Source organism: Sceloporus undulatus, unplaced genomic scaffold, assembly GCF_019175285.1.
Source record: "Sceloporus undulatus isolate JIND9_A2432 ecotype Alabama unplaced genomic scaffold, SceUnd_v1.1 scaffold_14, whole genome shotgun sequence".
Taxonomy (NCBI): Eukaryota; Metazoa; Chordata; class Lepidosauria; order Squamata; family Phrynosomatidae; genus Sceloporus; species Sceloporus undulatus.
This window is the reverse complement of record NW_024802936.1, coordinates 1,373,374-1,389,178: the sequence shown is the minus strand read 5'-3', so window position 1 is coordinate 1,389,178 and position 15,805 is coordinate 1,373,374.

Sequence of the window (15,805 nt, the reverse complement as noted above, 5' to 3'; positions counted from 1 at the left end):
AATACACAGTCTTTCCTCTTCATCACCACCAAACTGACTTGCTTCCATTACAAGTGCTGTAGTGTTTCAGTGGCAATCCAGTTGGTTTCTGTGTGGGAAGGAGGATCATCCTGTTGGCCCGGCCATCAACAACAGAACAATACACAGATTGACATGGGAATCACTCCTCCTTACCCAGGATCACACAGTGTGTGTGTGTGTGTGTGTGTGTGTGTGTGTGTGTGTGTGCGCGCACACACACACACACACACACACTCTTCTAGGTTAGCATTCTCTGAAGATGCCAGTCATAGATGCTGGTGTAACGTCAAGAATAAACTCTTCTAGAACATGGCCACATAGCCTGAACAACAAACAAAAAACGATCATCCTGTTCTTCACCTCAAGTAACAGCATATTTTAAGCCAGCTCTGATTCAACACAGCTCAGATTTGGCTCCCATGAACTCATCCCCCACAAATTTCTTCAATAAAATTATAAGTACAGGCTATAGGTCAACCTAGTAAATAACAACAACAACAACAACAATAATAATAATTTTATTTCTTACCCATCTCTCCTCACTACTTGAGGTGGGTTACAACATAGTTAAAACACAGTCGTTACATAAAATACACATATTAAGCTGCACATCTATGGAATATTTATATTACAATATGTAGAACAATAATTAAATATAAAATTCATGTTTAAAATTCATGATTAAAAACTGACTGGATAGGACTGCCAGAAGAGATAGGTCTTTAAATGTGGTTTAGCTGTCGAATTGAAGTTTCCAAGCCCAATGTAAAGCTCATTGTAGAAGTCCAACCTTGAGGTTACCAGTGCATGCACTACTATCTTTAAGTCCTCCAGATCTAGTAAAAGGTGCAGCTGGCATATCAGCCAAAGCTGATAGTAAGCACTCCTGACTGTCGCACCTACCTGGACTGACATTTGGAGAGACAGATCCAGGAGCACTCCCAAGCTGCAAACACAGTCCTTCAGGGGGAGTGTCATCCTATCCAGAACTGGTTGAGACACCTCCATTCCTAGATTAGGACACTTGATGGCAAGCACTCTGTTTTGTCTGGATTCAGTTTCTATTTGTTTTTCCTCATCCAGCCCATAACCTCCTCCTGGCATTCATTCAGAGGAGACACACTGTCTTTAGCTGAAGCTATTTTGGAGGGGATGGAGAAATATATTTGGGTGTCATCAGCATATTGGTAACACTCTGCCCCATGCCTCTCAGTGGTTTCATGTAAATGTTAAAAATCATTGAGGATAGAATGGCACCTTGTGGGATGCCATGTAACAGCTCCTTTTTAGAGGAGCTACTATCCCCAAGCACCACCATCTGGAACCTGCCTGAGAGGTATGACCAGAATCACTGCAGCACAGTGCCTCCAATTCCCAATCCCCCCAGGTGTTCCAGAAGGATATCTGTCATGCCCAGCCTGGAAGATGGCTTGGAGGACTCAGAGGATGAGCTAGAGCCTCTGGGATCTGAACCTATAATGGAGGAGCCAGAGCCCCAGGGGCTTGAACCTGTAATGGAGGAGCCAGAGGCTGGCCCTAGTTCTGCTGGAGCAGAGTCTATGGCCCCTCCAGAGGTTCAGCAGTCAAGTTTGCCTGGTGCCGAGGCTGTGGCCATGGAGGAGGATCTGGGCAGTGTGCCTACCTTCAATGAGCGTCGAGCAGAAAGAGAGGGCCTTCGAAGATCTCGGAGGCTTTATCAGAAACGTCTTCGTAATCAGGCACAGCTGAAGGCCAGCTCCTTGCCTTCTTAAGCACCTGGAGCATGTGTGGTTCTTTGCCAGTGGATATTCTGTCCGGGAAAGCAGCCAAAGGGCTGATAAGACAGCTAGTTTTCAAAATATCATGGTCAATGGTATCGAAAGCGGCCGAGAAGTCTAAAAGCACCAACAGGGACACACTCAGTGTTGAGATGAAGATCATCCACTAAGGGAACCATAGCAGTCTCAACTTCATATCCTGCCCTGAAGCCAGTTTGAAATGGGCTATTAAACACAGGAACAGAAAGCAAGAAATATGATAAATTAAAACCATTTAGGCCTGTGTATTAAAAGCCATCATGATATAATGGTTGTAAACCACTTAGAGACTGTTTAGTGCGGTGTGAAGTGGTATATAAATGAAGCTGCTGTTGTTGTTGCTATTACATATGGGTTTGCCAGGGGTCTGGTCTCCTTTCTTGTCTGTTTAGCTAATGTTTTCAGAACTCTGTGATGGCATAATTTGGCTAAAGTTAGGAGAAAGCATCATCTTGGCTCTGTCGGCTTCATTGAGGAGCCCCTTGCCTTTCCCCCCATAATTAAAATATTGTTAAAAGTGAGTAACTATTAAGTGTGTGTGTGTGTGTGCGCGTGCGCATGCGCACATGCAAGAGAATGAGAAGGGAGAAAGGCCCAAATATCCTATGTTCTTCTTGATTCTAAACTTAGCTCTGCCACTGGCCCAACCATACAGATGACTCATCCAGCTTCCTTGGACTTAAATCATCCCTCTTCAAAAACTTGTTAAGGAAAGACGTCACAGTAAATTAAATGTTGTCTCTAAGTTTAGCTATGCCCAGCGTATAAATATTTTAACTTTTATGAGCTCCTATCATTTTGTTTTGTCTGATAGCCTGCTTATAAAGCAAGGCAGAAAGAGACTAAAAAAGATATTAGATAGATAGATAATGTTAATGTGCCATTTTATAGCTGGAATTCACATCTTTTATTCTTAGGCTTTTGACATAACAGCCCACAACTGATTAAAACTTTAACCATTTTCCAGGCCATTTCATTCCAGTGCAACCCACACACTATTCATCCTCTCTGGCTTTCAGGTGTTGATTACAAAAGGGAGGGGGACACTCTAGCTTGAGTTTTCATTATAGCATTCTGCCATTAAATGTTCAAATAAGCAACATCTTTTGTCTCTGTATCTCTGTGTATTATGTGGCATAGAAGCTTGTGACATTGTTATTTACCATCAAGTCAGCTTATGGTGACTGCAAACTCAGAGCAGTGGCTTCTTTGATTGAATCAATCTACTTCTAGTGGGATCTTTCTCTTTTCCTATGGTTCTCCATTTTACCGAGCATTTTTGTCTTTTCCAATGAGTTACGTCATCTCTTGATATCTCCAAAGTACCACAGCCTCAGTTTAATCATCTTCCCTTCTAGGGAGAGTTCAGCGTTGATTTTCTGTAAGACCCCTTCATTTGTCTTTGTGACATACACATGAATAAAATGTTGACAAACAAGCTGCTCTTTCTTTTGCCCCATACATTATATCCAGGGCAAGTCCATGGCAATTTGCTGTCTGAGGCAAATGGCACCGTTTCCCAGAAATCATGGCATAACCATAATAAGGCCAATCAAGTTATTTGGGTGCCTGAGGCAGAACGTCCTACAAGTACCTCTCCCATTCACCTGGAAATAAGAATGCAGTAATAATAAATGTGTACCCAATTTTTTGCCATCTTTTCATAATAACCAAATTTTGCTGCCTGAGGCACTTGCCTTACTCTCCCCAGATAGGACAAGACATGATTATTTTACCTGGGGGATTTGATAGAGATAGAAGCCAAGGGTGAACTATATGGTCGATTTGCAGCATGGATACTATGAGATGCTGAAGGAAGAAGTCATTGTGCTACTTCCTCACTTGGCTCCTAGTGTCAGGATAAGAGTTTCCTTGTGTCCTCCAGCACAAGCTCCAAATGTACTGTCTGCAAAGGCTGTTGCAACAACAATCCCTAATACTGCCACATCCGTTATCTTCTCCTGAACCTGTACACTTCAAGATGTGTCTTGAAGGGCAGGGTGGAACAGATAGAGGAATATGACAAAGATGAAGAATAGGCCTGTGATTGCCTTTTATGCAGCACAGGGGTTGTCTTATTTGCACTCAGTTTGAACATTACACAGCCTCTCTGTGCCACAACTTCTTAACATGGTGTTATACTTTATAGCAAAATGAAAACTACTTAGGTAAGTCAAGCAATTAAGTTTTACCATATATTATAGGGGCAGATGTGGGTCAGACAATCTGATACACAAAAATGATTTGTTTCCTCTCAAGCTGATGTATTCACTTGGACACTGAAAGTAAACTCAAAGTTTTTAAGCCAACCAAAAAGGCTTTATTTGCCCTCTAAACTGTAAACTAATATGAACTTTCTGAGGAGAAAAATAACACTAACACATCTTAACTTCACTGGCCAGTTTAAAAAAACAACAAGTTAGAATTCAGTATTCAGCCTACTTAAATATATCCAGTTGTGTCTCAGATCTAGGAGAGATCATTAATGATTAATCATTAATGATTTTCATATTCACAAGTTTACTTCCAGAAGCATTATTTCAAGGAGGTATGGGAGTAAGGTAGGTTGGTATAGATCAGTAAATCACAAGACAATGGTTCTTGAAGAGTTGTGAGCCCATTTAAGGTCCTGGCTCCGGCTGATAGTCATCTTGAGGTTCTAGTTTTTAGAAAGCCAAAGTAGATTCCACCACTGCAGAAAAGAGGTGTGCTAAACCAAGGAGAATGTTTCATGTCAAAAAGCATTTGCATGTAGGACCAGATAGGGAATCTGAGGTATTGAATTTCACCTCCCCAGAAGATATAGCCAGCATTGTCAATAATCAGGGGTGATGGGAACTGTTGTTTAAAACATCTAGAGGATCAAAGGTTCCACATCCTAAGGTCCAGAAAGGGCTTGGTATCACCAACAAAGAACTTCAATATAAATAAACTGTGATAACTGTTCTCTGAGAAAATGTATTTGGAAAATGTAAGACTGGAACAGAAAAGTATTGTGGAGAAGACACCAATGTTTCATTTTCCCTTTCAAGCCACTTGTCTTCTGTACAAGACTATAGGTGTTTGGGACAATGTAGACAAGCAGATTCAATTAGACTTCAGTATGTAGCTCTGCCCTATGAATGACATTTTGGGTTGCAAATAATTTGATGCCACTAAATGGCAATCAAGTCCTTCTGAGAATGAAAGTTCTTTAATGTATCATTTCATTTCTGCCCTGTCTGTAGTTATCTGAATAACATCAAGAAATTACTGTTTTAGGCCATACAAATGGCTTCTGAATTGAACAAACTGTCCACTTTAAATTATGGTGCAACATTCACCTGGTGCATGGCTTCATTAATGTTTAAAAAGCTGGCACTTCAGATGCTAAACATTTGCCTGTTGTGCTGGCACAAGTTCATGTTTTGTAACATCATGCTGGTCTATGAATCAGTCCTGGGCGCTTATTGTGAACAGTAAGTCATATGATGCCTTAAGGCCAGCGGGTATTCATACTGTCTGCCAAAGAAACATGCACAAGAAAATAATGCAATCACACTGTGCTTTTGTGTACATGGCATAGGCAGAAACTGCATTTTCTGACTTCTGTCTTATCCCTTCCTCACTATAGTAGCCTTTGTGGATTTTATATCTAATATAAGAAGTCACAGAAGAAATCCCATACTCCAAACAATTGATTAATCAGCCTTACTACTCTGACATACAGCAGTTCACACGGTCTTAGGCAGATGACTTTCACATTACCTGCTGCCTGATCCTTCTTTTAACTGCAGGTGTGCACTGGCATCACTAAGGTTGCCGTCACATGGTGAGGTGACTCATAAAGTCACCCCCTCAATGTTTTTTGTACTAACATTACTCATAAATCATGATTCCTGTATAATCAATGAATGTAATAGTAATAGTGGTTACATAAGCAACTAGCAAAATTAAAATTATATCTTTAAATTACAATATCATTTTTACATCCTAAATGTATTTACACGTACATAGATTCATGTGGTTAAAGTGAAAATTGGTAGAATGTAGTTTTAAAAAATAAATATTAATTCATTTAAAAAAATATTAAAATTTTAAAATGAAAACCTGGGGCTTCTCTTTTTTCATCCTACTGTGCCTCACCCACTCGCACCATCTCTTCAGCATTTTAAAGGGATGCAGGTGAACACCATAGTCCATTTCTGCCAAATGACAGGTGTTCAGGGAGCTGGGAAGTCACACACACCCTTAGGGTGTCACTTACTGTGGTCCACATCCTCACATCACCTAGTGACACTCCTGGATGTGTGTGTGTGTGTGTGTGTGTGTGTGTGTGTGTGTCCCTTCAAGCTGCCTATCAATATATATTGACCCCATGAATTTCATAAGGTTTCCTTAAGCAAGGAATAGTCAGAGGTGATTTTCCCAGGCCCTTTCTCCAAAATATAGCCACAGCCCCTGGTATTCGCTGGTGATCTTCTATCCAAGTACTAATCAGGGCTCCCCTGCTTAGCTTCCAAGATTAGACTGGGTCTGATGCCTTTTGGTTATTTAGGCCTTTAGCAGCAAATACCAGAGATTAAAATAAAAACCCAGGGTGGCACTTTCACCATACAAAATATGTGTTGTGCCATTGGACAAGGTTTCCTAGCCATTTGTGCATAATAATAATAATAATAATAATAATAATAATAATAATAATAATAATAATAATAATAATAATAATAAATTGTATACCGCTTTTCCATAGATCAAAGCAGTTTACAGACCATATAAAAACCATTAAAAACATCTCATAAAAATAGATAAAATCCACTAATACAAATTATACAAAATCTGAAGCATGAAGCAAAATAGGATAAAGAGTTGTTCTTGTATGCAGAAAGGCATAGTATGTTGTTTTAATAAAATGATGCCACTGCTGTAACAAGTGGCATTAAAAGGGCTTAGGGCTTGCATAACACCAACCAGCTGTTTTGTTTGTCACTTTATATCACAAGATGGCAGTGATGTTACCCAGACTGAAGCATAGTTGACAAAGTCTAGTAGACAGACCATGGGGCCTATGTGTGGAAGACTTGGCCTAACTAACCTCTGCCTGTGCCCATAATATAACCTTGTTGTATGGTGTCATGCAAGTCACACTCTCCCAGCCTGAATGTTCTGTCCAAAATGTGAGGACAATTGTGGCCTATCAGTAAGGATGCTGTGATCAGACATCCAATGCAACTTGTAAAAGTACCCAGTTAATTTATTCCAGTGACAGAACATCTTATGTCCACACTGTTAGAAGGAATGATTCCTCATTCCTCTAAAGCCCCTTTCACCCTCAAAATCTCATCCAGGGAATGTGAGTGACCCTTCATAGAAGATGTAGGAGGGACATAGGATACTGCAGGGAGATGTATATCAGGGGAGTAGCTCTGTTGCTTGAGCAGAATTCTGTTTGTGTGATGCTAATGTTGCCAGTTAAAACTTTGTCAGTTAAAAGTGCTAGACAAACACTTGTAGATATAGATTTTTATGCTACCTCTTTACAGATTCTGCAAGGGTTTTCATAGTCTTCATCTTCAAAGCAAAGTTTTACAAGCAATTCGGATTAACAGCTATTCTGATAGTTTCATTTAGGAATGTTAATTATCAGGTGCAGGGCTTACTTCAGAGCTCTCTTCCATTCTGTAGTCATAGTGCCTTTCACACACACACTAAAGCAGCTTCATTTGCTTTTACTATCCGTCTGGAAAAAAACACGAATTACCCTTTGGATTTTCCTGGCATATAGAATACAATGATCAGTCTGTTGCCATTGGGATATACAAGATACAAATGGCTGAAAGCTAAATATTTGGGCTTCAAGTGGTGCAGGCCCTGAAACTATTGGTATTAGTTGGTAATGCCTACTCCAAATATATGATACAGTAGTGGTCAGGCAGTGAGAATCCCTCTGCAAATGATGTACTCTCATCTGTAACTGCCAAACTTAAAACAATGTAAAGGTATGTGTGTATGAATTGTATCTATGACAATGCAATTTGACAGCAAACATTGGTCCCAAACCTTTCCACTAAAATCCCCTCCTCCAACTGATCCTGTTGAAAAATCAATTGCAAATGAGGAATATTCTCATTAGCCACACTGAATAAACCAAATCAGAGCATTTGAACTGAGGTTTAGTTCCACTGAAATACTCTGTGTGTGCAGCATAAGCAACACAGTGTAATATGAAGAGTGTAATATTTGTTTTTACTGTAAATGTCTTTGAAAGAAGAAGTGGGGGGAAATGGGAGGAACTTTACACTGTTGTTCCCTCAGGTCATAGTCTGAGCAATGAAGGGAGTAACTTACTTCATCATTTCAGTGTGAGATGTCCTCTCCTAATGCAGACAATTGGCCAACTCAGGCTGAAACTTTATTTCTTGTTTGTATTGGAAGATCAGCATATTATAATCGTGTTTTTGGATATAGGTCCTTGTTCTTGTTGTTGTACTCCATGTTGTTGACTCCACTTTATGATGATCTAGAAACCTCCATCTAGTCACCAATTGCTCTGCTCAGGTCTTGCCAAATCAGACCCATGGCTTCCTTGATTGTACCAATCTGCCCATAATCTGGTCTTCCTCTTTCTTACTGCCTTTCATTTTACTGAGCATTATCATTTTTCCAGTGTCATCTCATAGAAATCTTATTAAGCATTTAAAATCCTAGATTTTAATCCCACCAGAAACCCATCTTCTTTTTTCCAAAGGTTGGATTGACTAATGAACCCACCAACTGAGCCATCCAGCCAATGGCACACACACCTCTCTGCATTCTTTCATCCCAGGTTAATTCGTACAATCCAGTTGATTTACAGGGATCCCATACCATGAATCCAGTTCTTTAGAGGTCAATGGACAGTTTTCTAACAGTCAAGGCTTGCACTTAAATCCCACTAGTGTTAATGGAGCTAACCAAATAAATGCAGTAAACATTAGTTCAACCACCATGGGATTTGCTTTCAAATATTTAGCATCATGGTGTCAAGCTTTCTTGGTGTCATGCACAGGGTTGTTGTTGTTTATCAAGCAGCAGCACATAAAGTTGAGGTGGTCCAGGTTGTTTTTCGTTAGACTTCCAATTTTCCTTTCTTGGGTGGCTTCATTATTCCCAGCTTTGAAGAGCTCACTTGTTCTTCCAAGAAAGAAGACTGACAGGGATGTTTGCTTGTATGCTTCATTTAAATGTGGAGGCGCTACACGCTGGTTATGCACAGTGTCTAATCTGCTGCAGGAAATGCAGTCACAGCCATAAGAGGGATCTAAAATGTTTCTAATTATTCCTGATACATTTAACAGAAGATTTCCCCTTAGAATACCCTGCTATGAATCCTTAAGCTGTCAAACCAACCTGGCCCCTAGCTAGCACACACAGGCCTCTAAGGAGCCCTTTTAACACCCCACATGCTGGCTGGTGCTTTCTGAAGCAATACATATTAGATTAGTGGAACCATGGTGATGTTAATAATTTATTTATTTATTTATTTATGGCTAAGGAGCCTGCAGATGTTACTTTGCATCTTAAAACAAAGTGAACAAACATATAGCCTAAAAGATTGGGCCAGATCCAAAAATGTGCTTTGGTGAGCAGAGGGGGAAATTTATCCCTTTAAGTTTAAGAGTGGAGACTGTAGCAAATGGAAGACAGCAGTTCATTTAAACAGATGCATCACCAAGCAGCTTCTGGCACATAGACTCAGAGTCTACCATTTTCCCCTTCAGTGGAACCTGTGAGATTGGGAAGATAACCCCCCTTTCTCTGTTGCATTCCTATCATGTGCCCCCAAAATCTGGCTCTTGGGAATCTTCTGGAACCAATGTTTGTTCAGGACAGAAGGCTACAGGTGAAGACAGAAAAATAAAGTTCCAGAACAGAACTGGATTTAGCCCACTCTTACTACTGGAGGGAGAAAACATCATAAAATGCATCACTGTTTAGTGTAGTGTTGATCAGCAGTTTGTTCAGAGCCGTGTTTCTTCTTTATATTGATACCACTATTAATAATCTCTTATAAATATTAATGATTATAATGCATTGGGCTATAGTGCTTTGCATAACTGAGAGCTGAAGCTTCAGCATGTTTACTAGCCTGAAGGAAAGCACCAAGGAGGCTGCGCTAAACTCTGTGGGATTTAGTTCTGCATGGACATGCGCAGGACAGAGCTGACTGCCGATTCATTGAGACACCTCTAGAAAATAAGAAACACATGAGGTCTTAGTTTCTAACATGCAAGTTTGAGTTCATTATTAGTTATAGAAGGCAATCTAGAAAAAGGCTTCTCTGGATGCAGTGTGCAAGCATTCCTGTTGGAGTCAATGGCACAAGAAAGAAGTCTATGGCCCAGACTGGAATGGCACAATCAAATTCAGTGTTGCATTTAGGTAATTTTAGGCTCTGAATTAATCATCTTAAGGGACACTCTGCCCCAGTTAGATGTGTCCTGTGCATTAACTTAATTCAGAAAGTAATTTAGAAGAGTTTAGGGGCTTTGTGCTCTTTTGGATTAGAGGCGTTGTTAGTTGCCATCAAGTCAACTTTGACTTATGGCAACCCCATGGATGAGAGGCCTCCAAGTCCCTCTATCCTCAACAGCCCTGCTCAGGTCTTGCAGACTTAAGGCTGTGGCTTCCTTGTCTGAGTCATCCATCTGGAATGGAGTCTTCCTCTCCTCCTACTGCCCTTTCCCATACCAAGCATTATCTGTTCCAGTGGGTCATGCCTTCATACAATAGGGCTGAAGTAGGACAGTTACAACTTAGTCATGTTGACTTCTAGGAAGAGTTCAGGCTTGATTTGTTCTCTAGGGCCTGTTTATTTGCCTTTTTAGCAGTCCAGGGTATCTACAGAACTCTTCTGCAGCACCACATTTCAAATGAGTTGATTTTCTTCCTGTCAGATTTCTTCACTTTCCATGCATAGAAATGGGAAATACAAGGGCATGGACCATCCTATCTTTAGTACTCAATGATATATCTTTACATTATGAGAATAGCCCAAGCTTTTTCCATAAACCCCTGTCCCATGACACCACTGATCCTGTTTATTCAGAAGAAACTCCCTTTTAACTTAACTTGCTCAGGATCAGGGGGTACATATCCTATCCATTTCAATGTCCAGCAAGCTTCTCTGCTGGATAAGTTGGAGTAGTTGCATTAAAATCTGTGAGTGTGTTCAGGAATCATAATGATTGCAGTCTCTCTTGGTGGTAAGTCTGATGATAAATAGGATAAGTGGAGAGAGAAAGCAGTACTGAAATACTGGCTGTTTTGAATACTTGTTAAGGGCTGCATCCACTCTGCAGAAATAATCCAGGTTGATACCACTTTAACTTCCATGGCTCAGTGCTATGGAATTCTGGGAATGGTAGTTTGTTGTGGCACCAGAGCTCTCTGACAGAGAAGGCTAAATGTCTCACAAAACTACAGTTCCCATAGTCCCATAGCATTGACCCAAGGCAGTTAAAGTGGTGTCAAACTACGTGATTTCTGCAGTGCAGATGCAGCCAAGGTAGTGTTTTGGAAAGGGAGGTGTTTCTTCTCTTCCTCTCCATATCTAGACTGCATTATTTGTCTGTCCTCTAGTTGGCTAACCCTAGAAAATGCAATTCAGGGAGGGGGAGAGAAGAACCAAGATTTAGATAAAAGAGGTTAGAAGGTAGACTTTTAGATATCAATTTAAGATGTATATTTTTTAGTTGTATAGATATATATATTTTTCTTGCAGATGTATAGATATATTTTTTTCTGACACTGCCTCCCCCAAACATTAGACAGAATGGCGTTGTTTACAAAAATTTATTAATACAAACTTTACACACTTTTGAAGTAACAGTTCTCAAAGACCTAAGGCTTGAGACCACGGGTGCCTTTAGCCACACACTTTTTGTTGTTTTGGTGCTTTTTGTTTCGTTTTGTTTCGTGTTTTTTTATATTCAAGTTGCTACACAGAAAGAAGGCAAATATATCGATATAGATAGGTAGCTAGATATAGATAGATAGCTAAGATATAAGTATCATCTCCAAAAGGCTGACATCTAACCTCAGGGATCACTGGATTCCCAAGTGGATCCGTTGGATTTAAGGCTCTTGGCGACCGCTATCCTACACAGAGGCGGCTGCGGGGAGCAAACGAGAGGCTGGCAAAAGCCCAAAACAGGACTGGCAAAGGCCAAGCTGAGCACTAGAAGCCACGTCAAAGAAGAAGGAAGAGAAGGAGAAGAAGAAAGGAGAAATGAGAAAGAAGAAAGGAAAGGAAAGAGGAAAGGAAACGAAAGAGGGAAGGGAAGGGAAAGGAAAGGGAAAAGGGAAGGGAAAGGGGAAAGGAAAAAGGGAAGGAAAGGGAAAGAGGAAAGGGGAAAGGAAAGGAGCAGAAAGAGGAAAGGAAAAAGGAAAGGAAAGGAAAAGAATCACTGCATCAAAAGAAGTGACACACAACACACCTGCCCACTTTCTTTATTCCTCCTCCAAGGAACAACTCTCCAGGGATCTTTTATATTATTTATTTATTTATTTTCCCGAGGAATTCCAAAAGAGACGCAACTGGAAAAGAAAAAAAGAAGAGAAGAGAAAAGAGAGAGAGAGGAAAGGAGAAGGGAAGACAGAGGCCAGACCAAACCAAACCAAAAGGGCACAGAAGAAAAACGCAAGCGGAGGCGTTGCAGCATTGTAGGGCCACTTTAAATAGCCATCTGTGAACTGGTGGCGATTGGGAGAAAAAGGCGACAGGAGGGACAGAAGAAGAAGAAGAAGAAGAAGAAGAAGAAGAAGAAGAAGAAGAAGAAGAAGAAGAAGAAGAAGAAGAAGAAGAAGAAGGCACGGGAAAGCGGCCCGAGGCATCCTCCTGGAGGGAAGGCCAAAGTGCACGGAGCTCAGGCACACTGCGCACTCGGACGCAGCATCAAAGAAGAAGAAGAACAAGGGAAGGAGAAAGAAAAAAAGAAGAAGAGAGACCCTTGAGGCTCCTGGGTTACTAGGGGGCGACCAAAGCTCCTGGTGGTAGCCCACTTGGGACCTCTTGTAAGGGGGAGAGATGCTTGGATTCATTACTAAAGGGTGGGGGTGGCCTTAGCCTGCATCTGCACTGGAGAAATCATGCGGCTCCATGCCTCTTTCACTGCCATGGCTCCATTCTTGGAATGGTCGCTCGTTGTGGCACCAGTGCCCTGTGCCACAACGAGCGACCATTCCCAGAATTCCATAGCATGGAGACATGACAGTGAAAGAGGCATCAAGCCGCATGATTTCTCCAGTGCAGATGTAGCCCCTGTCTCTTTGAGAGATTGCTTAGGGTCGTCCAACAAAACGTCGGCCTACATTTTTAGGGACGTTCCCATTCATTTCAAGGAGAAGACACACACGCACACACCCTCCAACTGCCCTTAGGATCGGGGATGCCAATGGCTCAAAGGGTCCCCCAAGAGACCAGGGATCCTTTCACAGGGCAGACATCGTCTACTTTGAGAGCACTTTCGCTGCCCTGGCTCAATGCTAGGGAATCCTGGGAACTGGGAGTCTTTGAGCCTCCTCTGTCAAGAGAGCTCTGGCGCCGCTACAAACTACAAATCCCAGCCCATAGCCCAGAGTGGAGATTTGGAGACCTGTTGCCCCCCCCCCCCCCCCCCAAAAAGAAAATCATTTTTTTTTCTCAGCTCTCCCTAACGCAGCCTCCGATTCAAGTGATTTACCTTTTCAGAAGGGCTTTGTTGTTGCTTTAATTTAAAGAAATCGTTAGTCGGGTTATATAATACAGGCGAGCTCGATCAAATCGGAAAGACAGGCTTGATGGTCTAAGGGTTGGTTGGACTCAAGGCCAAGGCGTCCTCCTTTTCCAGGACGCGCCCTCCATCCCAGCCTTCTGTCCAGGAGGCCTTTCGACAGGTCCTCCAATCTGAGGAGGACTTAAGGAGAAGCATGCATTTACGATTGTGGGAGTGAAGTCGAAGGCTTTCATGGTCGGCATCCATAGTTTTTTTGGGGGGAGGGGGGAATAAACTCTTCTAGAACATGGCCACATCGCCCGAAAAAACCCACACAAAAACTATTTGTAGGGGTCTTTCGAGCTTTTCTTGGGCCATGCCCTCTCTTTTTTCTGGGATGCCCTCCATTTGGCGCTGAGGACCCTCTGGTCCCCCTGGTCAGAGGCGCTAGTCCCTCTGGGTTGACCTGGCTTTCTTTCAAAGAGATAGCATCGATTGAAAATGCCAAGCTCTACCATTCAGCCCCGACCATTCAGTTTCCATCCATTTGGTCAGGTTTCCAAGCCCTCCACCTACCCACCAAGTGGACACTCTTTCGATATTCAACAGAAATAGAGAGAGTTTGGGTTTGTTGGATTCCCACCCACCCTCTTTAAATGGTGGCTTAAATGGTGGTTCATTCATATTTGTTGCCATTGGCGTTGTGTAAAATCGTTGTGAACGAACAGTGGGGAAATAGCGATGGCGTCCGCACTGGAGAAATAACCCGGTCTGCCGCAGCTTTTTAAGTGTCCTGGCTCAATTTGTAATTCTGAGAATGGTAGTTTACAAATCACCGTTCCCTTAAAGCGGTGTCAAACCGGGTTAGTCAACCACCGTTCCCAGAATTCCATACCATTGAGCCGCGGCACTTAAAGCGGTGTCAAAGCGTGTTATTTCTCCAGTGTGGAGGCACCCCCAAGGTAGTTTGGAATCGCCAACCCTTTGAGCCCCATTCGGTTTCGGCAGCACTTTGGCGCCTTCAGTCTAAACACCCATCTCCCGAATCCAGGTCTAAAACAAACTGCAGAAATAATCTAGTTTCGGACTGCTTTAAGTACAATGCGAGAGGATTCTGGGAACTGTAGTTCTGTGAGCCATTTAGGCTTCTCTGTCAGTTGGCGCCCCAATAAACTGCAATTTCCAGGACTTCCTAGCACTGAGCCAGGACAATTAAACACAGTCTCAAACTGAATTATTTCTGCAGTGTGTCTTGGACTTCTGTTAGAAATTAGGATCTTAATTCCCCTGAAGAACTGGGGGTCAGGGGGAGTGCCTTCCATAGAGTCTGTTTCAATGCCCCAAACCCTACCCCCTTTCCCTCCCAGTCATTCCTCCCATAAAAACCCCATTTCGGAGCCCTCTGTGCGGACAGACAGATAGAGAGAGAGAGAGAAAGAGAGAGAGAGAGAGAGAGAAAGAGAGAGAAGATGGATCGGGTCTCGGAAACCGAAGCGCAACTGGACACTACAACAGTCTAGAGCATGACAAAAGTTGATTGTATGAAACAAATTTTACTCAGCGGTTCAAGAAGCCAGGAATGTAGAAAAATACATTTGAAACCTCCACACTCAAATCCATCAATGAGGAACCCAAAGGGGAAAGGGGGGTGGGGTTGGAAAATTAATCAATCAATTAATCAATCAATGAACAAAGCAACGGGATTTCTATAATACTGCATAATTATTTGGGCTGCAACCTCACTGGAGAAATAACCCGGTTTGGCACCGCTTTAACTTGTCTGGCTCAAGGCTATGGGATTCTGGGAGTTGGAGTTTGTTGTTAAGGAAAGATAGCTCCGCTCTGAGCCCCACAACAAACTCCAACTCCCAGAATTCCATAGCCTTGAGCCAGACAAAGTCAGAGCGGTGCCAAACCGGATAATTTCTCCAGTGTGGATGCAACCTTGGGAGTTTAGGGAAAGATAGTCGCTACAACGGGGCTAAAACGACCACAAATAAAACCAAAAGTGCCTCTGAAAATTTTTTATCACATAATAAAATTGTAGGGTGTTGCTTTCAAAGGAAAGGAAAAACTAAACCCCCAAATTAAAACAACCCAAATGGAGGGGGGAAAACACAACATTACGAGAGAGAAACAGAGAGAGAGAGAGACTGAGAGAGGGGCCAAAGTAAAAAGATGGGGGCTAAAAATCTACCCAAATCAAAGGCAGAGAGAGAGAGAAAGTGACTCTCACTAGGCTGGGAATTGGCGGGCTAAGAAGACCCAAAGAGA